Below are 22,389 nucleotides of genomic sequence, written 5' to 3' on the forward strand. Positions count from 1 at the left end.
TAAATGTTATGCTTACATAAATCTCTTAGATCCCTAGAAAACCTCTCTGGTCATATGTTAGTACCACAAAAAATTGTAGTCAGTAAATTATTAGTTTCAGTTTCCTAAACTCATATAACTTTCAATTCCCACAGTCGACCACAGGTCTAATATTCTAAATAGTTTCTTTATGGAAATTTGGTTATAAAAACATTTCTCTCAGTCATTCTATATTGACACCATGATCTTACCTTGAACCAATTTGAACCACCCTAGAATAAAATCTACGAAATATTCCCATTCAAAGAAACTTCTTATCTCAACCTTAGCCATGACTCAATAATTATCATAAGGATGTATTTATATTGTTAATTTGAATCTTTCATTTGGATTTGTTGTGTGTTGAAGTATTTTGTTTTATCGTTAGATATATCATGAAGTGAAGGAGTGACGATAACAAGCAGGGAATCAATTGAAGACTCAGGCAAGTTGCAAATTGATCATGCTTTGACATATATTTTCATAATATGCATATCCCTTTAACTTTTAATACTATCCATGTTTTACAAAAGTTTTACAAAGTATTATTACTAGCTAGAGCCATAGGTTCAAGACTTGCAACCATGCTTGGCCACGCTTGCACAAAATGGGTGCGATGAAAACCAAAATTCTTTTAAACCTTTAAACTTGCCTCTTTTGGGGCAATGTTTTGTGAAAAACTTTTGAAAAAACCCATATATTATTTTACTTCTAGTCCTTGGGCGGAATGGTATGACGGGAGCGTCTACAAGTGATTGCGCCCATCGGGGTCTTGAAGTGAATGCGCCCGACTGGGGTCTTGCACACAGGTTTTTGGTGGGGACCATCATCCACGGGAATGAGATCTTCCAAGTATAGTTCGATGTAGCTTCCAGTACAGCTACATGCTACTATGGGCTCTAGCTTAGCTTAGTACTAACGGGAAACCCTTACCTCAAGACCGCCATCGTAGAGGGGCTTTCATTTCCTAAGTTTCGGGCGCCTTGGTCAGGTATAGGGGGCTGTTACAAAAGGCTTCGTCACAATCTCATCCTAGTCGTACACCCAAGTGTGTAACGATAAACGGGGTTGGTTCTGTCATGTGGGGAACGTGTACGACCTCTGCAGAGGGTTTAACCTAATCGATTAGCCATGCCCCGGTTACGGGCAATTTTGAGCAACTGAAGACTTGGAATGAAGAAAAATCTCCCCTTTCTTTCCTAAAAGTCTGTTTTAAGGGTTTAAAGTTGAGGAATGAGCACAATGAATGTGTTTCATTTCAACCATATTTATGTTTTACCAAAATTTGGAGAATGAGCACTCGTGCGTATATCCAAGTGTCTCACTCCTACCTTTTAAACTAAAAACTATTTATTTCAAAGAAAGTTTACAAAATTTAGTATAGGAGAAAATTGGCTTTATGTAAGGAAACTTCCACCAATACTTACCCTGCATATATATTCTGTTAAACTTTGCAACCTGCGAGTACTTTCCACATACTCATCTACAACTCTCATGTGCAGATCTTGACAGATTAATTAAAAGACGACAGGGTTATGGTCTACACTCAACGAGCCCAGTGACGTTGATGGAGCCCTAACTTACCGACTACGTATAATTCCACTGTATTATATGCCAGCTTGAGCTTTGCCTAAGGTATGATTTATATGTATTTGGATCTATCATTGTAGTAGAATGATGTATGTCTTCTGATATTCATTTTTGTTACTGTGTGTGCTAGCTATGATCCAGGGATGGCACGGTGAGCATAGAGACTTGGATTCTACTAAATCCGGGTCGTGACAAAATGGTACCAGAGCATATGTTGACTGTAGGACGTGACCCTAGAAATGGCTTAGGAATAGGAATACCTTGATAGGACAACTTATATTTTCAGTAGTATTAATAGCATTCTCGTATTTTTTTTACTAAGTTCTCATCTACTTTTTAAAACTTAGATGTCAATTGCCTATGGACTCCAATGACCTAGGAATTGATATGGATTTTCAAGAGCCTAAAGGTTACTTCGTGGAAATGATGCTAAAACAAAGGCGTCTCCAATACTGAAGTTACATCCAAGAGGTTTAAGAAAAGTGAAGACACTCAAGACTAAGACGGATGTGAAGAAGCTGAAGGTTACCACTACAAAGGAATATCCCACATAAGTCAGTAGTGTCCAACCCAACCATGAGAGTTGTGAAATAAATGAAAGAGTGCAAGTAATGTACCCGACCATGCCAACTCATGTTGATGAGGGTACCATAGGAATTGTTTGTTTGAAATCTATGAGTGCAATTTGGATTTTGTTGGAGTTCTTCGCCATTGATTGGATTCTTGTTGTCATTTGACTTGAGTGATTTAAAATCTTTCATTATTAGGATAGGAACTCCGTACGTTGTATTATTTACCCTGAGAGATGCAAGTTACAGATGATTAACAGGATACCTTCAAACAGGCGAAGCATCACACACTGAAGACTTCAAAGAACTGAAGGATTGAAGACTTCACGATGAAACCATAGTAAACGAGCCAATTATAAACGCTAAGAACATTGACATAGGAGTTGGCTGTTGATTGTGGTGTGTGTGTGTCCATCTCTTTTCCTTCCTAAGCTCTATATCACCTAGACCAAAACCTTGAACCATGGACGAACCAACCACTAAACTTTTCCTCGTGGAAACAACCACATTTCTTCGAAGGAGATACATACCTTGTTGTTTTGAACTCTACCCTTCCTTTTCACCTGCAGATGGCAACCCTTTACGATTCATTCCACAAGGGCCCAGAAATGATCATGACTTTGACTAGTGACCATGATTTTCCAAAAATCCCGAAGGATATGATGGGACATATTCACCTTGAAGGAGATGCAGTCTACAAGGGTTATCCTTTCATTGAAAATGGAGTGGAACTTTGGTACGTGGAAGTACACCTCTTCGTGAAAAAGGAGTTGTCCAAAGACTACTGGGAAATACTTCTTCATTTCCCGAGTACCTCGAACCACCTTCTTCGACTCTGTTCATGAAGCTGCCATGGAAGCCAAACGTCAGATTGAAGAAATCCTTGAAGCCAGACTCCGTCATGCCCAAGAGTACTTGAGGGAAGTATATGCTGAGCTGATGGACATGAAGTTCATGGCCGCCGAGAACAAATAAAGGATTAATGATCACTGATACGCGTCGGTGCTATACAAACGGTTTTTAACCCCTTTCCGCGACGGCATTTGGAACCATCGCCAAGTGAGTGTGGGCGATAGGGGGGTCATTCCCACACGACCCAGAAACCGTCGGGGATAGGCCCTCCTGGGACACAGGCTGGGGTAAAATGAGCTCGTGCGTGATCGGGCGAGGCATCGAAACCCAATCATTTCCGTTCGTATGTACATCCCACACGGTGAATCCTAGAAAAACATTTCCGTTTGTATGTATATCACACACAGTCAATCCAAGGAATACATTTTCGTTCTTATGTATATCCCACACAGCCAATCCAGGGAAAACGTTTCCATTCGTATGTACATCCCACATAGTCAATCCAGGGAAAATGTTTCCGTTCGAATGCACTTCCCACACAGTTAAACCAGGGAAAATATTTCCGTTCGTATGTACATCCCACACAGTCAATCCAGGGAAAACGTTTCTGTTTGTATGTACATCACACACACTCTGCCTTGGTTAACCGTTTGCTTTTATCAACTACATCACACACGATTTGATGAAGAAAATTGTGTGGCATCGGGCTATTCATCACAAGCGCTTTTACTGCTAGAACCATTTGCAAAGTTCCATGACACATTTAGCAGGTTTATTAGTTTACAATTAATAATTCCAGTATTACGCAAATTCACATTTCATATCGAACAGCTATTTGCCAATTTCATATCAGGCACATAAATATATTTTAACATCATAGTACGATAGCTACCTAAAAACAGCACAGTGCAACATATATCTATTTCAACTTCATAAGAACAATATTAGAACAATATATTCATTTCCCTAATCGAGAGCATCTAGGCTTGCCTTATCCACCACTACTTTCAGTTCAGTAAGAACCTGTTTTGCACTGGCCAATTGGGAAAGTGCCTCCTCCTTCGCCAACACCATCTTAGCAAAGTCTGGTTTAAAAAAATCTAAGCTCATTCTTCACTTTCCTCTTTTTATCCCGCATCTTCAAATATTCTTCAGCGTTAACAACACTTTCTCTAAGCCTACCTCTGTTCTCTTCCTCATACATGCTTAAGAGCTTTGCTAGGCACATCTTCAAAGACTGTGGCAACTCTTCATCAACCCACTCCAAGTAAGAACACTTCCGTTCATCATATAATATTTAAAACTAGATCAGTAACAATTGTAGGGGAAATGTGTTTATAGCAACATAGAAAATCACCAATGCTTATTTTGAAAAACTGAAGAAACATATTAATTATGACATATCTTCTCAAAAAGATCAATGTGCAAATGAATTAATTGCTACTGAGGCAACAACCAAATTCTGAAACATCAGAAGCTATAATTAACTACAACAACACTATAAGTTCTTACTCATCTACAATAAATAACAAATTGAACAATTTATGAGAAAGGTAAATATAACTACAACAACATAGCGACAGTGTTTGGATGACAGCAAATTGATACTAACAGGTGTGTACATGCTCAAATTTAGTAACATAGAACTAATAGCACTAAGGTGGTCCACTATGTATGCCAAAACTGGTGTAAACATAACTGTTGCTACATCTCGCACCGGTGCCCTGCACTGGCGAGCCGATTGATAGAGGCAAAGATGTCCCGTCTTTCGATGAGATGATGGATATCGCTTTGGTGGAAGTCAACTTTGACGATCCGACTACGAACGCGCGAGGACGTCGCGCCTTAGCAATCGCTAAACCAACTCCGAGAGGTTATTGACCACGCCGGAGCACAATCAACCTGACCACGAGGGTCTGTTTCCTGCGAGCAAACGAAGAACAAGCAAGAAACTAAGATTGCAATCTGGATATTGCGAATATAAGATGAAAGCTTTATTGATCAAGGTGGGGTTTTGTGACGCCTTTGTCTGGTCGTTGAACACAAACGAAGTACGCGAAGTTGCAGCTATGGCGAACTTTTAATCTAAACAAAACCCAAAGTCTAAACGATGCCCTAAGGGCTGTATATATGGAGGAAGAGGGGGGAATTTCGTGGCCCTTGGTGGAGGGGTCCGAAATCAACCCTATCTCTTGTTTCCCCACACATACGGACTCTAAAAATAGCCTATACTTATGTATTTCGAAATTACATGGGCCTGGCCCAATAATAAGGTGACGCAGCACCTAAAATAGCCTCGGGATGAAATTTATGAAGTGTCATCTTGTATATTTCGTCCAAGGCTTCATGCACCCATTATGGTGGCTTCAAAGTCCTGAAATCATCACTTGTAACTCCGTTCTTGTTCCCCTTGCGCATGCCATCATCTCCATGCTTGTTCTTGCTCCAATGTTCATCCTTCTCCAAGCTAGGCCCTTCATTTGTAAGCAAAACAAATGTATCCAATTTAGGCAGCATCATATTCTCATGAACATTAGAATCATTACCAAGAAACGGAAGTGCCTGGTAATTTAGTTGGCGTGCACGAGCTCTAGTAATTGGTCCAGTATGTATAGCAACAGGGGTTGTGGGTGTAACAATTGTATTGATGTCCTCATCATCGATGCTTCGAAAAAAAATCAGGGACCTCGACTCCGGATTACCTAGTTGCTCCAATGCCCAGTTCCTTCGTGCCATAAAGATTTATTATTTTACTGCTTGTTTGCTCGGATGTGTGGACCAAAGTTGGCTGCACAAACTGCTGAAGCGGAGCCAAATAATTTTCTAGTGGCACCGCTGATGAGATGGCAACAATTTTAGATACTAGGTACAAACTGTGACACTGTCTTAGGATGCGTTTGGTTGAAGGTGTGGTATGAATGTGTTGGTACCGTGACAGTGTCTGAATCACATCTAACAAATGATTTGTAACAACGAAAGAGGGTCTAACGTTCTCTGCACATGCCAGAAACTTCCTCCCACTGTCCATAGATTCAAACGCAACTAGCTTCACACATGGATATTGATGGTGACAACGAGCAGATAGATCTTCAGCCACCCCGCTCCATTCGTTGCCACTGATGGTCCTAGGTAGCTATAAGAGGAAGAAATGACTCAAACCGACTGCCGGGAAAAAATCCTTCATTCCAAGTCATAGCCCGAGAGAGAGAAGAGAGGCCTACCTGGGTGGTGAAGGAGTCGTTGGAGGAGGAGGAACCGCTGGAGAGGTCTTTGAAGAAGACCATGGTGACCCCGTTGGTAGGATGCGAGACGGCGAGCGAGGAAGCGGCTATAGCTTAGGAAGGAAGGAAGGAGGAAGTAAGGGAAATGTGACATGTGGTTGGGGAGAAAAGGGGGTGGGGAAGGGGGAGGGGGCGGGGGTAGATATTTTGGCGGTAGGCCAAAATTTTGGAAATGTGAAGGGAAACTTTGCACGCGGTGCCACTCGACACCATTCACTTTGAACGATTGTGTGCATCGCAAACGACTCTTCTGCTTTACGCGCATGGGATGAGTTTGACAATTCAAATTTTGGTGGAAATTTCCCCGGGTACGTCATTGCATAATTTAACATCACTTGCTAATTTGGGCACACAAAAAGTGTACAACAGACAGACCACACTTACTGAATCGAGCAATTCTAGTAATTAAACAGAGCCAGTTGACCTAAACATTGCTCTAAGAAAAGACCAGCATTAAAAAGCCTGAGTATGCATAATTTTAACAAATCGCCTGCCGCACCGGCCTATGCATCGCCGGTGTGAGATGAGACGTCGATGACTTGTCCCGGCGACATGCCGCCGTTGGTTGACTCCGCATCCCCCTTGCTGAAGTGATAGAGGCGAGGTGTCCCAATCTTTCGATGAGATGATAACTATCGATTTGGTGGAGACGACTTTGACGATCTAACTACAAACATGCACGAGTTGCGCCTTAGCAATTGCTAAACCAACTCCGAGAGGTTATTGACCACGCTGGAGCACGATCAACCTGACCACGAAGGTCTATTCCTGCAAGCAATCGAAGAACAAGCAAGAATATGATTAAGCAATCTGAATATTGCGAGTATGGATGAAGTATTGATAAAAGTGGGGTTTCATAAGCGGTCTTGGTCTGGTCGTTGGACACAAACGAAGTACACGAAGTTGCAGTGATGGATAACTTTTAACTAAATAAAACCCAAGTCTAAACGATGCCTTAAGGGCTATATTTATAGGGAAAAAAGATGGGATTTTGTCCACCCTTGGAAAGGTGGGACTAAAACACCTCCTAAGTCCTTTCCCCCTACAATATGGACTCTAAAAATAGAATACATGGGCCTGGCCCAAAATAAGGTCGCACAACACCAATAATAAGCTATGGACGAAATTTATGAAAGCTCATCTTGTATATTTCGTCCATCTTCTTGTATGTCATCATGGTGGCTTCAAAGTCCCGAAATCTCCACTTGAACCTCCGTTCATGTTCTCTTCACACGCACCTTCTTCCTTGTGCTTGACCATGCTCCAATGTTCAACCTTCTTGTCCATGCTTGGCCCTTCAATTGCAAGCAACACAAACGTATCTAAGTTAGGCAGCATCATATTCTCATGAACACTAGAAACATTACCAAGAAACGGAAGTCCTGATAATTTAACTGGCATATCTGAGCTCTAGCAACTGTTCTAAGAGGTAAAAAAGCAGGGGATATGGGTGTAACTGTGGTGGCCATGTCCTCATCATCCTGCCCTTCTTGAAAATAAAGCCGTCCTCGGTGTTGCTTAATCTGAAATCTGTCTAACAAAAGAGACAAGGTGTACACGTTGTATATGTATATGTCATCCATTTTCACTGATCTCAGTTGGGGCACATGTGACACAGTTATACAAGAGCACCCTTCAAAAGTCGTGAAATATAAAGCCAATATATTATCACAAGAAGTCAAAGGCATGAAAATATTGCAACTCAGTTTGCACATATAAGTGAAGCTCTTATTCATATCAAAAGATTGACAATGCTTATCATTAAACCATCCTAACATTGATGAATCATCACCAAGATTAGATGTCATATCAAAATGATTAAACATTGGCACAATTATTTCCAAAAGTATTTGATCCAAATATGAGTTATTCCCTGATTCACATGATTCTTTTGCTTCAATAGTTAATTCAACGGGTTCACTCAAAATTGTTTGATCACATGGCAAAGTCAAATCATGAACATAATCCTCTAAAATAGCTGGTGTGATCAAGTAGTAGGTAGCTCATCGCATGGTTCATTTAAATTGACAAGGCATTCATCATATTCATGTGGAGATGGAAGATCGGTACCTTTGTCCTTACCTCTTATGATCAATAAAGATGATGTAGGCACTCTAGGTGGCGACACGGCACATGGTGGAGGTGATGTAGTGCTCTCAACAATGGATGTTATTTTCATAGGAGACGCAGTGGTGGAAGGAACACCCTTCACAACTCTTGGGATTTGCCCGTTCCGCTTGTTTGTCTTGTGGCAACACGTCTTATTATCTCCTATTCAGCTTTGAAAGCAAGACGAAACAAACGGTCCATAGGATAACATGTTTCATGAATTAGTATATCCTGAATGTCACGGTTTAATCCTCCCCAAAATCTATCCATAAAATCTTCTTCACTTTCTTCTAAAGAGGAATGCATCAAGGTTGTTTGTAAAGTATCATAATATTTTGTTATGGTGTCACTACCTTGTTTCAAATGTTGCAACTTTTTAATCATGTCACGTGTATAATAAGCGGGAACGAATGTATGTCGCATGGCAAGTTTCAAATCATCCCAAGAAGTAGGTATATCATTAGGGTGTAACCGACAATATTCACTCTACCAAACTATAGCATAACCAGTGAAAGAACCAACCACAACCTTAACTTTTTTACGTTCATCAAAATTATTGGAAGCAAATATATTATTTATGTCAAACTCCCATTCAATATATAAAGCAGGTCTAAAACGGCCATTAAATGGTGTTATAGAAATAGTAACCTGATCATGTGCATCTAGATGTTTGTGCACCTCTCGTGACGGTTGTGGTATTTGCATAGGTGGTGGAACGTCTCCCGCGAACGAGAAAGCCCATGAATTGACTCTGGATCTTGTCATGATTAGTAGAAACAAGAAACAAAATCCAAAAATAATGTTCCTATGAACGAATGGGAAGTGGTGGTAAAACGCTCACAATATAGCAAATCAAGGTCTTACAAGTTCTTACCATGCAACAGGTGGTGATCGGCAATCAGCGATGTCAAATAACTCCAAAGGTTGGGTAAAGCGATTGCCAGGTGAGCATATGTATACACGGTGTAGAAATATGTGGAGCTGGGTTGGCTTTATATATGTGAAAAAAATCCTACAGCCACGTTAATGAATGCAAGCTGAAAATTCGTTCAAAGTGGTCGAGTGCTGGTCCTTGGCTAGACTGTGCTAGAGACGCGAGCCTAAGACACACACAAGTTCACGAAAAAAACTAAGCGACGGAATGGTGGTGTGAAGATGGACAACCTCCTGATCTCTGTGGAGACCACACTTGTACGTGCAAAAAATAGGTGAAGGGCTATATGTTTCTGAAACGCTAAGTCACCAATCTGCAATGTACAGTCCAACAAAACAAATTCCCAAAAGCTCTCACGTAAAAAAATGATGTGGCCACCTTTTTTTCAAAACAATCACTCCAAAAATACACGGTTCAACGTGTAACACTTGGTGTGAACCAAACTGCTCACATGCAATCAGAAATCCAGAGCTCTTTTTTCTCTCTCCCTACAACTGATCAAAAGAAACTTGTATCAAAGGACGTCACCAACTTGCTAGTTTTTTTCAAGAGAAAACGTGATAGACTAGTACTAGTACATGCTAGGACTTTCCTTGGAGAGATAAACAAGGCAAAAAAACTTATCCGAACTTGCCTTTTTTTAACTAATGAAATCTTCTAATCGAAGAACCTTTTTCTTTTTTTAATCAATCAAAATCCTTCCAAATTTGTCACGTTGTCTCCTTCTATACTTTCTTGTAATACACAAACGAATTTGTGTATACTTTCCTTCCCCACTCACGGGATTTCTTTCCAGAAGCAAACAACTCACGTGGGCGTCCTTCCAATGTCTTTCCTTTTCAAACTCTAACTTGGATGGGTAGAACAGTTTCCAAACAAAATGTGGAGTGATGATTTCGTGGGAGCCAATATAAGGATGGATATGGACTCTTTCTTTACTTCCTCTTTCTCGCTATTTTTTTTGCGGTTGGTCCCTTCCTTCCTTAGCAACGCAACTTTCCAAATAGAATAGTTTCCTTTTGTGGCGAATAACATGCAGATTTCTGGGAACCCGAAGCAATCAGATTTAATGCCTTCCAAACTCAGTCTCCCTTCTGATAGAGGCAAAGGTGTCCCGTCTTTCGATGAGATGATGGATATCGCTTTGGTGGAAGTCGACTTTGACGATCCGACTACGAACGTGCGAGGACGTCGCGCCTTAGCAATCGCTAAACCAACTCCGAGAGGTTATTGACCACGCCGGAGCACGATCAACCTGACCACAAGGGTCTGTTTCCTGCGAGCAAACGAAGAACAAGCAAGAAACTAAGATTGCAATCTGGATATTGCGAATATAAGATGAAAGCTTTATTGATCAAGGTGGGGTTCTGTGACGCCTTTGTCTGGTCGTTGAACACAAACGAAGTACGCAAAGTTGCAGCTATGGCGAACTTTTTAATCTAAACAAAACCCAAAGTCTAAACGGTGCCCTAAGGGCTGTATATATGGAGGAAGAGAGGGGGAATTTTGTGGCCCTTGGTGGAGGGGTCCGAAATCAACCCTATCTCTTGTTTCCCCACACATACGGACTCTAAAAATAGCCTATACTTATGTATTTCGAAATTACATGGGCCTGGCCCAATAAAAAGGTGACGCAGCACCTATAATAGCCTCGGGACGAAATTTATGAAGTGGCATCTTGTATATTTCGTCCATGGCTTCATGCACCCATTATGGTGGCTTCAATGTCCTGAAATCATCACTTGTAACTCCGTTCTTGTTCCCCTTGCGCATGGCATCATCTCCATGCTTGTTCTTGCTCCAATGTTCATCCTTCTCCAAGCTAGGCCCTTCATTTGTAAGCAAAACAAATGTATCCAATTTAGGCAGCATCATATTCTCATGAACATTAGAATCATTACCAAGAAACGAAAGTACCTGATAATTTAATTGGCGTGCGCGAGCTCTAGTAATTGGTCCCGTATATGTAGCAGTAGGGGCTGTGGGTGTAACAATGGTATTGATGTCCTCATCATCCTCCCCTTCTTGAAATGAAGTCGTCCTCGACGGAAGCTCATCTTCCTCACCCAAATAAGGCTTCAAATCTGCAATGTTAAAAGTGGGACTAACCCCAAAATCTGCAGGCAGCTCAATTTTATATGCATTATCATTTATTTTCTCTAACACCTTAAAGGGACCATCAACACGTGGCATTAACTTTGATTTGCGCAAATCCGGAAATCTATCCTTACGCAAATGTAACCAAACAAGATCTCCAGGTGCAAACACAACATGTTTTCTACCCTTATCTCCAGCAAGTTTATATTTAGCATTCATACGCTCAATGTTTTCCTTAGTTAACTCATGCATTTTTAAAATCAATTCAGCACGTTGTTTAGCATCAAAATTAACCTTCTCCGAAGATGGAAGAGGCAACAAATCAATAGGTGCACGAGGTAGGAAACCATACACAACTTCAAAAGGGCACATCTTAGTAGTAGAATGCAATGAACGATTATAAGCAAATTCAATATGAGGCAAGCATTCCTCCCACATTTTCTTATTATTCTTCAAAACAGCCCTAAGCATAGTAGACAACGTTCTATTGACTACTTCAGTTTGTCCATCAGTTTGGGGGTGACAAGTAGTACTAAAAAGCAGTTTAGTCCCCAACTTAGCCCATAAACATCTCCAAAAGTGGCTAAGAAATTTAGTATCACGATCTGAAACAATAATATTTGGCACACCATGCAAACGAATAATTTCACGAAAGAACAAATTAGCAACATTAACAGCATCATCGCTTTTATGACATGGTATAAAGTGTGCCATTTTCGAGAATCTATCCACGACAACAAATATGCTATCCCTCCCCTTCTTTGTTCGAGGTTAACCTAAAACAAAGTCCATAGATATATCCTCCCAAGGAACACTAGGTACAGGCAAAGGCATATATAAACCATGAGGATTGAGTCGTGACTTAGCTTTTTGACATGTAGTGCAGCGAGCAATAAAACGCTCAACATCCCGTCTCATCTTTGGCCAAAAGAAATGTGTAGCAAGTACGTCCTCCGTCTTCTTCACGCCAAAGTGTCCCATTAATCCTCCTCCATGCGCCTCCTGCAACAACAAAAGACGAACGGAGCTAGCTGGAATGCATAGCTTGTTAGCACGAAACACAAATCCATCGTTAACAACAAACTTGTTCCACATTCTTCCTTCTTTACAATTATGCATTACATCTTTAAAATCAGCATCATGCACATATTGATCTTTGATGGTCTCCAAACCAAATATTTTGAAGTCAAGTTGTGAAAGCATAGTATAGCGACGAGACAAAGCATCAGCAATAACATTTTCTTTTCCCTTCTTGTGTTTAATGACATAAGGGAAAGTCTCAATGAATTCAACCCATTTAGCATGTCTACGATTCAGTTTAGCTTGACTTTTGATATGTTTCAATGATTCATGATCAGAATGTATAACAAATTCTTTGGGCCATAAATAATGTTGCCATGTTTCTAAAGTCCGAACAAGAGCATATAATTCTTTATCATAAGTAGAATAATTCAGACTATGCCCACTCAATTTTTCAGAAAAGTATGCAACAGGTTTGCCATCTTGTAATAACACACCTCCTAATCCAATTCCACTAGCATCACATTCAAGCTCAAAAGTCTTATTAAAATCAGGAAGTTGGAGTAAAGGAGCATGTGTCAACTTATCTTTCAATACCGTGAAGGCTTCTTCCTGTGCGGTACCCCAAAGAAAAGGCACATCTTTCTTTGTAAGCTCATTGAGAGGTGCAGCAATGGTGCTGAAATCTCTCACAAAACGCCTATAGAATCCAGCGAGGCCAAGAAAACTCCTCACTTGTATGACCGTTTTGGGCTGCGGCCAACTCTCAATAGCTTCAATCTTGGCTTTATCAACTTCAATTCCCTGTGGAGTAACAACATAGCCAAGAAAAGATACTCGGTCGGTGCAAAAGGTGCACTTCCCAAGGTTACCAAACAAACGTGCATCACGTAGAACAATAAAAACAGCACTTAAATGTTCCAAATGTTCTTCCAAAGATCTGCTATAAATCAATATGTCATCAAAGTAAACTACCACAAATCGTCCAATGAAAGCACGTAAAACTTCGTTCATTAATCTCATGAAAGTACTAGGTGCATTAGTTAACCCAAAAGGCATGACTAACCACTCATATAATGATAGAGGCAAAGGTGTCCCGTCTTTCGATGAGATGGTGGATTTCGCTTTGGTGGAAGTCGACTTTGACGATCCGACTACGAACGTGCGAGGACGTCGCGCCTTAGCAATCGCTAAACCAACTCCGAGAGGTTATTGACCACGCCGGAGCACGATCAACCTGACCACGAGGGTCTGTTTCCTGCGAGCAAACGAAGAACAAGCAAGAAACTAAGATTGCAATCTGGATATTGCGAATATAAGATGAAAGCTTTATTGATCAAGGTGGGGTTCTGTGACGCCTTTGTCTGGTCGTTGAACACAAACGAAGTACGCGAAGTTGCAGCTATGGCGAACTTGTAATCTAAACAAAACCCAAAGTCTAAACGATGCCCTAAGGGCTGTATATATGGAGGAAGAGGGGGGAATTTCGTGGCCCTTGGTGGAGGAGTCCGAAATCAACCCTATCTCTTGTTTCCCCACACATACGGACTCTAAAAATAGCCTATACTTATGTATTTCGAAATTACATGGGCCTGGCCCAATAATAAGGTGACGCAACACCTAAAATAGCCTCGGGACGAAATTTATGAAGTGGCATCTTGTATATTTCGTCCAAGGCTTCATGCACCCATTATGGTGGCTTCAAAGTCCTGAAATCATCACTTGTAACTCCGTTCTTGTTCCCCTTGCGCATGACATCATCTCCATGCTTGTTCTTGCTCCAATGTTCATCCTTCTCCAAGCTAGGCCCTTCATTTGTAAGCAAAACAAATGTATCCAATTTAGGCAGCATCATATTCTCATGAACATTAGAATCATTACCAAGAAACGAAAGTACCTGATAATTTAATTGGCGTGCGCGAGCTCTAGTAATTGGTCCCGTATATGTAGCAGTAGGGGCTGTGGGTGTAACAATGGTATTGATGTCCTCATCATCCTCCCCTTCTTGAAATGAAGTCGTCCTCGACGGAAACTCATCTTCCTCACCCAAATAAGGCTTCAAATCTGCAATGTTAAAAGTGGGACTAACCCCAAAATCTGCAGGCAGCTCAAGTTTATATGCATTATCATTTATTTTCTCTAACACCTTAAAGGGACCATCAGCACGTGGCATTAGCTTTGATTTGCGCAAATCAGGAAATCTATCCTTACGCAAATGTGATGAGGACATCAATACAATTGTTACACCCACAGCCCCTGCTGCTATACATACCGGACCAATTACTAGAGCTCGTGCACGCCAACTAAATTACCAGGTACTTTCGTTTCTTGGTGATGATTCTAATGTTCATGAGAATATGATGCTGCCTAAATTGGATACATTTGTTTTGCTTACAAATGAAGGGCCTAGCTGGGAGAAGGATGAACATTGGAGCAAGAACAAGCATGGAGATGATGGCATGCGCAAGGGAAACAAGAACGGAGTTACAAGTGATGATTTCAGGACTTTGAAGCCACCATAATGGGTGCATGAAGCCTTGGACGAAATATACAAGATGCCACTTCATAAATTTCGTCCCGAGGCTATTTTAGGTGCTGCGTCACCTTATTATTGGGCCAGGCCCATGTAATTTCGAAATACATAAGTATAGGCTATTTTTAGAGTCCGTATGTGTGGGGAAACAAGAGATAGGGTTGATTTCGGACCCCTCCACCAAGGGCCACGAAATTCCCCCCTCTTCCTCCATATATACAGCCCTTAGGCATCGTTTAGACTTTGGGTTTTGTTTAGATTAAAAGTTCGCCATAGCTGCAACTTCGCGTACTTCGTTTGTGTTCAACGACCAGACAAAGGCGTCACAGAACCCCACCTTGATCAATAAAGCTTTCATCTTATATTCGCAATATCCAGATTGCAATCTCAGTTTCTTGCTTGTTCTTCGTTTGCTCGCAGGAAACAGACCCTCGTGGTCAGGTTGATCGTGCTCCGGCGTGGTCAATAACCTCTCGGAGTTGGTTTAGCGATTGCTAAGGCGCGACGTCCTCGCACGTTCGTAGTCGGATCGTCAAAGTCGACTTCCACCAAAGCGATATCCATCATCTCATCGAAAGACGGGACACCTTTGCCTCTATCAGGATATGAGTCCGCTAGTGACTATGATGAGGAGACATTGGCTCTTATTACACGTGAAGAACATGGTGGAGATGATTCTGATCATGAGACGCAATACATGGCTCCTGAAGACGCTGACAGGTATGAATGTTTAGTTGCTCAACGTGTTTTGAGTGTGCAGGTCACACAAGCTGAGCAAAATCAGAGGCACAATTTGTTCCATACCAAGGGAGTTGTGAAGGAACGTTCTGTGCGCGTCATCATAGACGGAGGGAGCTGCAACAACTTGGCTAGCATGGAGATGGTGGAGAAGCTTTCTCTCACCACAAGACCACATCCACATCCTTACTACATCCAATGGTTCAACAACAGCGGCAAGGTTAAGGTAACACGTACTGTTCGTGTGCATTTTAGTATCTCTACATATGCTGATTATGTTGATTGTGATGTGGTACCTATGCAAGCATGTTCCTTATTACTTGGTAGACCATGGCAATTTGATAAAAGTTCTGTACACCATGGTAGAAACAATCACTATACTCTTGTTCATAAGGGTAAAAATATTACTTTGCTTCCTATGACTCCTGATTCCATTTTGAAAGATGATATTAATAGAGCTAATAAAGCAAAACAGGAGACGAATAAGAGTGAAAATCAGATTGTGGCAAAAGAATTTGAGCAACAAATGAAGCCTAATAATAAACCATCTAGTGTTGCTTCTGAAATTAAATTGAAAAGTGCATGTTTATTTGCCACCAAATCTGATATTGATGAGCTAGATTTCAGCAAATCTGTTTGCTATGCTTTTGTGTGCAAAGAGGCATTATTTTCATTCGAGGACGTGCCTTCCTCTTTGCCTCTTGCTGTCACTAACATTTTGCAGGAGTTCGCTGACGTCTTTCCACAAGACGTGCCACCGGGATTACCGCCTATTCGAGGGATTGAGCATCAGATTGACTTAATTCCCGGTTCTTCACTGCCAAACCGTGCACCATACCGTACCAATCCAGAGGAGACGAAGGAGATTATGCGTCAAGTACAAGAGCTTCTCGACAAAGGTTATATACGCGAATCCCTTAGTCCTTGTGATGAGGACATGACTACCTTGGATATGACCAAAAATATTGCATATATGCATATTTGTCAGGTGATTTCTAGTGCAAACTATTCAATAATCTATTTATGTTATCCAGAACAAAAATACTTCACACACTTTTGTGTTTTGTCTAATTGCAGGTGTATGGGACATTTGTACAATCCACATATGAAGATAAGGAAGAAAGAGATGTTTATTTGCTGTCCAAAAAGTTCTCTCACGTCACTTTTGGCCCAAGAGAAGATAGAGTCCAAGTCTCTCACGTTCTGGATTCAGATTCGGACTGCACAGACATACCTGACTCAAAACGCACACAAGTTTTTCATACGGACTCCGAATTGGGTGATTCTTTTTTTGTTGGAAACTAGATTTCGTGCACTTTCCAACCCAATTGGAATCACCTTCAAATTCGTCCGGAGCATTGAGTTGTGGACGAAACAATCTAATGCTGCAGCAGAATCCGAGTCAAACTACAAGTCCAAAGGTGTTACATCACCTCCACTTGGGCCCATTGGCCTTGTACGACCTAGATTTAGTTTTAGGCTGCCTTGGGACGTCCTCCCACCTCCTTGGCCGCCACCCCTTGCTCCTATATAAGTAGATCCATCTAGTAGCTTTTCCTTGGGATTTGTTTAGTTAAAAGTTAGCCATTGCAACTTCGTGTGCTTCGTTTGTGTCCAACGACCAGACCAAGACCACTTTTCGGATCCCCACCATTATCAATACTTCATACATATTCGCGATATTCAGATTGCTTTTATCATATTCTTGCTTGTTCTTCGATTGCTTGCAGGAATAGACCTTCGTGGTCAGGTTGATCGTGCTCCGGCGTGGTCAATAACCTCTCAGAGTTGGTTTAGCGATTGCTAAGGCACAACGTCGTTGCACGTTTGTAGTCGGATCGTCAAAGTCGTCTCCACCAAATCGATAGTTACTATCTCATTGAAAGATCGGGACACCCCCGCCTCTATCATTTTAGGGTTTTTCTTTGTTGAATTTGCGGTTGCATTGTCGTGTCTAGTTGCTGGTCTTAGAGTCTAGTCTTTTAGAGTTTCGAGTTCTGGTCATAAGTTGTCACGCCGCCGCCGCACCATCATCATCGCCCCTGCCATCTACCACCACCGCTCTGAATCCGTATCCATATACCACCACCAATCCGTGTCCATATACCACCACCGATCCATATCCATATACTACCACCGCTACCACCACCGCTGCCATATACCACCACCATATATCCACCACCAATCCGAGTTCCTTGCATATTAGGTTTGTTTTCGAGATCCATCTAGTTTCCGATTCGTGTTTCCTTGCCGGAGTAGGTTTCGGAAAAAAAAAAGAGTCGGGAAACCACGCTCCGTTTAGGCCCAAAACTTTTCGAAAACGCATTTTTCGAAAAAATTTCTGGCTATCCTATTTTTAGGTGTTTCTGAGTGTTTTGAGACAGGTGCCATTATAGGAAGTTTTCTTTGACCCGTTTCCAGTTTTTGGGTCCGGGCAGTCGAAAAAAAAATTTGGTCGAATTTTTTTTTTCGTGCCCATCCTGTCAGTTTGACCTAGGAAGAGTTTTGAGACATTCGCCATTATAGTGATTTTTCGCAAAAAAAAAGGCAGCGCAAAAAAAAAGAGCGCAAAAAAAAGAGCGAAAAAAAAATCAGAGTGTGCTTTTCCCTTGTTTACGTGCCGCGCCGTGATTTTGTTGGTGTTCTAAGCTCGCGTCTCTAGCACAGTCTAGCCTAGGACCAGCACAGTACCGTCGTTGAGCGTGTATTCAACTTTGCATCTCTGAATTGATTATTGCTGACCCTTTTTGCTACCATACTATAAGCCTTCCCAGCTCCACATACATCTACGTCGTGTGTTTGACTCTCCCTGGTAATCGCCCTATCCAAGCTTTGAGAGTTTTTGACTACAACGGTTGCCGATCACCGCCTGCTGCTGGGTAAGAACTGGTAAGAATTTGAGATTTGCTTGACGGATTTGTGATACACCACCACCACTTCTTAGTAGTCTGTAGGATCATATTTTTGTGTGTTTCTATTGCTGCTAACCATGCCAGGATCACAAGCCGACGAGATTGACTGGGAGAACTTATCGAACAAGGAGCTTCATGATAAGTTTCAGCAAATGATGACTGAACAGGTACAAGATGTGCTGAACAATTTTGAAGAGGCCATGGAGAAGATCACTGGCCTTGAGAAGACGTTCGAAACAAAGCTCGATAACAGATTTAATGAACTGCTTGCGCGTCTTCCACCACCGGCTGCACCTGTCGCACCTCTGCAACAACAACAACTACGCCCCCTTCCGAATCAGTATGGACGAGCATAGCGTGTTCCTATTGAGCCAGGACAAAAATCTGGTGCCGCTGCTACTGCTGTTGGTGTTTCTTTGGCTCCTGCTACTGCTGCTGCTGGTACCCAGGAGGATGATGAGTATGCGGGCAATTATGAGGATGAGGTTGATCAAAATCAGATCTACGAGCAGCCACCAGCTGATGAGGACATCAATACAATTGTTACACCCACAGCCCCTGCTGCTATACATACTGGACCAATTACTAGAGCTCGTGCACGCCAACTAAATTACCAGGTACTTTCGTTTCTTGGTAATGATTCTAATGTTCATGAGAATATGATGCTGCCTAAATTGGATACATTTGTTTTGCTTACAAATGAAGGGCCTAGCTTGGAGAAGGATGGACATTGGAGCAAGAACAAGCATGGAGATGATGGCATGCGCAAGGGAAACAAGAACGGAGTTACAAGTGATGATTTCAGGACTTTGAAGCCACCATAATGGGTGCATGAAGCCTTGGACGAAATATACAAGATGCCACTTCATAAATTTCGTCCCGAGGCTATTTTAGGTGCTGCGTCACCTTATTATTGGGCCAGGCCCATGTAATTTCGAAATACATAAGTATAGGCTATTTTTAGAGTCCGTATGTGTGGGGAAACAAGAGATAGGGTTGATTTCGGACCCCTCCACCAAGGGCCACGAAATTCCCCCCCTCTTCCTCCATATATACAGCCCTTAGGGCATCGTTTAGACTTTGGGTTTTGTTTAGATTAAAAGTTCGCCATAGCTGCAACTTCGCGTACTTCGTTTGTGTTCAACGATCAGACAAAGGCGTCACAGAACCCCACCTTGATCAATAAAGCTTTCATCTTATATTCGCAATCTCCAGATTGCAATCTTAGTTTCTTGCTTGTTCTTCATTTGCTCGCAGGAAACAGACCCTCGTGGTCAGGTTGATCGTGCTCCGGCGTGGTCAATAACCTCTCGGAGTTGGTTTAGCGATTGCTAAGGCGCGACGTCCTCGCACGTTCGTAGTCGGATCGTCAAAGTCGACTTCCACCAAAGCGATATCCATCATCTCATCGAAAGATCGGGACCCTCGCCTCTATCAAGTGGTATCAGATTTCCAGGTTGCTCGGTGAGATTTTATAGTTTTTCGTAGTTTAGATCGAGTCTGTTCTTCATACCTACAGTCCACGAAAAAGCCACAAAAAAAATTAGGGTTAGTTCATCATATCCGAACCAATCTGAGCCTTTGCATAATCTTTTTAGGGTTTTGCTTTGTTGAATTTGCGGTTGCATCGTCGGTCTAGTTGCTGGTCTTAGAGTCTAGTCTTTTAGAGTTTCGAGTTCTGGTCATAAGTTGTCACGCCGCCGCCGCACCATCATCATCGCCCTGCCATCTACCACCACCGCTCCGAATTCGTATCCATATACCACCACCAATCCGTGTCCATATACCACCACCGGTCCATATCCATATACTACCACCGCTACCACCACCGCTGCCATATACCACCACCATATATCCACCACCAATCCGAGTTCCTTGCTTATTAGGTTTGTTTTCGAGATCCATCTAGTTTCCGATTCGTGTTTCCTTGCCGGAGTAGGTTTCGGAAAAAAAAGAGTCGGGTAGCCACGCTCCGTTTAGGCCCAAAATTTTTCGAAAACGCATTTTTCGAAAAAATTTCTGGCTATCCTATTTTTAGGTGTTTCTGAGTGTTTTGAGACAGGTGCCTTTATAGGAAGTTTTTTTTGACCCGTTTCCAGTTTTTGGGTCCGGGCAGTCAAAAAAAAAATTGGTCAAAAAAATTTCGTGCCCATCCTGTCAGTTTGAGCTAAGAAGAGTTTTGAGACACTCGCCATTATAGTGATTTTTCGCAAAAAAAAAAAGCAGCGCAAAAAAAAAGCAGCGCAAAAAAAAAAGCGCAAAAAAAAAGAGCGAAAAAAAAATTCCAGAGTGTGCTTTTCCCTTGTTTACGTGCCGCGCCGTGATTTTGTTAGTGTTCTAGGCTCGCGTCTCTAGCACAGTCTAGCCTAGGACCAGCACAGTACCGTCGTTGAGCGTTTATTCAACTTTGCATCTCTGAATTGATTATTGCTGACCCTTTTTGCTACCATATTATAAGCCTTCCCAGCTCCACATACATCTACGTCGTGCGTTTGACTCTCCCTGGTAATCGCTCTATCCAAGCTTTAAGAGTTTTTGACTACAACGGTTGCCGATCACCGCCTGCTGCTTGGTAAGAACTGGTAAGAATTTGAGATTTGCTTGACGGATTTGTGACACCCACCACCACCACTTGTTCGTAGTCTGTAGGATCATATTCTTGTGTGTTTCTATTGCTGCTAACCATGCCAGGATCACAAGCCGACGAGATTGACTGGGAGAATTTATCGAACAAGGAGCTTCATGATAAGTTTCAGCAAATGATGACTGAACAGGTGCAAGATGTGCTGAACAATTTTGAAGAGGCCATGGAGAAGATCACTGGCTTTGAGAAGACGTTCGAAACAAAGCTCGATAACAAGTTTAATGAATTGCTCGCGCGTCTTCCACCACCACCACCCGCTGCAGCTAACGCACCTCTCCAACAGCAACAACAACGACTACCTCCACGTCGCGAAGCAGACCTCCGCCGAGCAAGCCGTGTTCCTCTTGCGTTTGGCCAAACTGTTGGTGCTGCTGTTGATACTTCTGTGGCTCCTGCTGCTGATGCGGAGGAGGATGATTATGTGGGAGATTATGAGGATGAGGTTGATCAAAATCAACACTACGTGCAGCCACCTGTATCACCACCAGCAGGTCGACCTCAGGTATATATTCGTAATGGTAGGCCTGCACCACCACCTCAGGTACGAGATGATGTCCATATTCCTAAACTGAAATTGAATATTCCACCATTTGAGGGTAGATATGTTCCTGATATATATCTTACTTGGGAGTTAGAAACTGAACAACGATTTACATGTTTACAATATCCTGAGGAGAGACGAGTTGCTGCTGCCATTTGTGCTTTCACTAGTTTTGCATGTGTATGGTGGTCTGAACATTGTAGATTATATCCTATTCCAACTACTTGGGCTGCTTTGAAAACTGCTATGCGTACGCGTTGGGTTCCACCATATTATCAACGTGAATTGCTTCAAAAATTGCAGCGTTTAAGACAAGGGAAAAATTCTGTAGAAGAATATTATCAGGAATTACAAACTGGCATGATTAGATGTGGTACCTATGCAAGCATGTTCCTTATTACTTGGTAGACCATGGCAATTTGATAAAAATTCTGTACACCATGGTAGAAACAATCACTATACTCTTGTTCATAAGGATAAAAATATTACTTTGCTTCCTATGACTCCTGATTCCATTTTGAAAGATGATATTAATAGAGCTAATAAAGCAA

Source organism: Triticum dicoccoides, chromosome 1A (genome assembly GCF_002162155.2).
Source record: "Triticum dicoccoides isolate Atlit2015 ecotype Zavitan chromosome 1A, WEW_v2.0, whole genome shotgun sequence".
NCBI lineage: Eukaryota > Viridiplantae > Streptophyta > Magnoliopsida > Poales > Poaceae > Triticum > Triticum dicoccoides.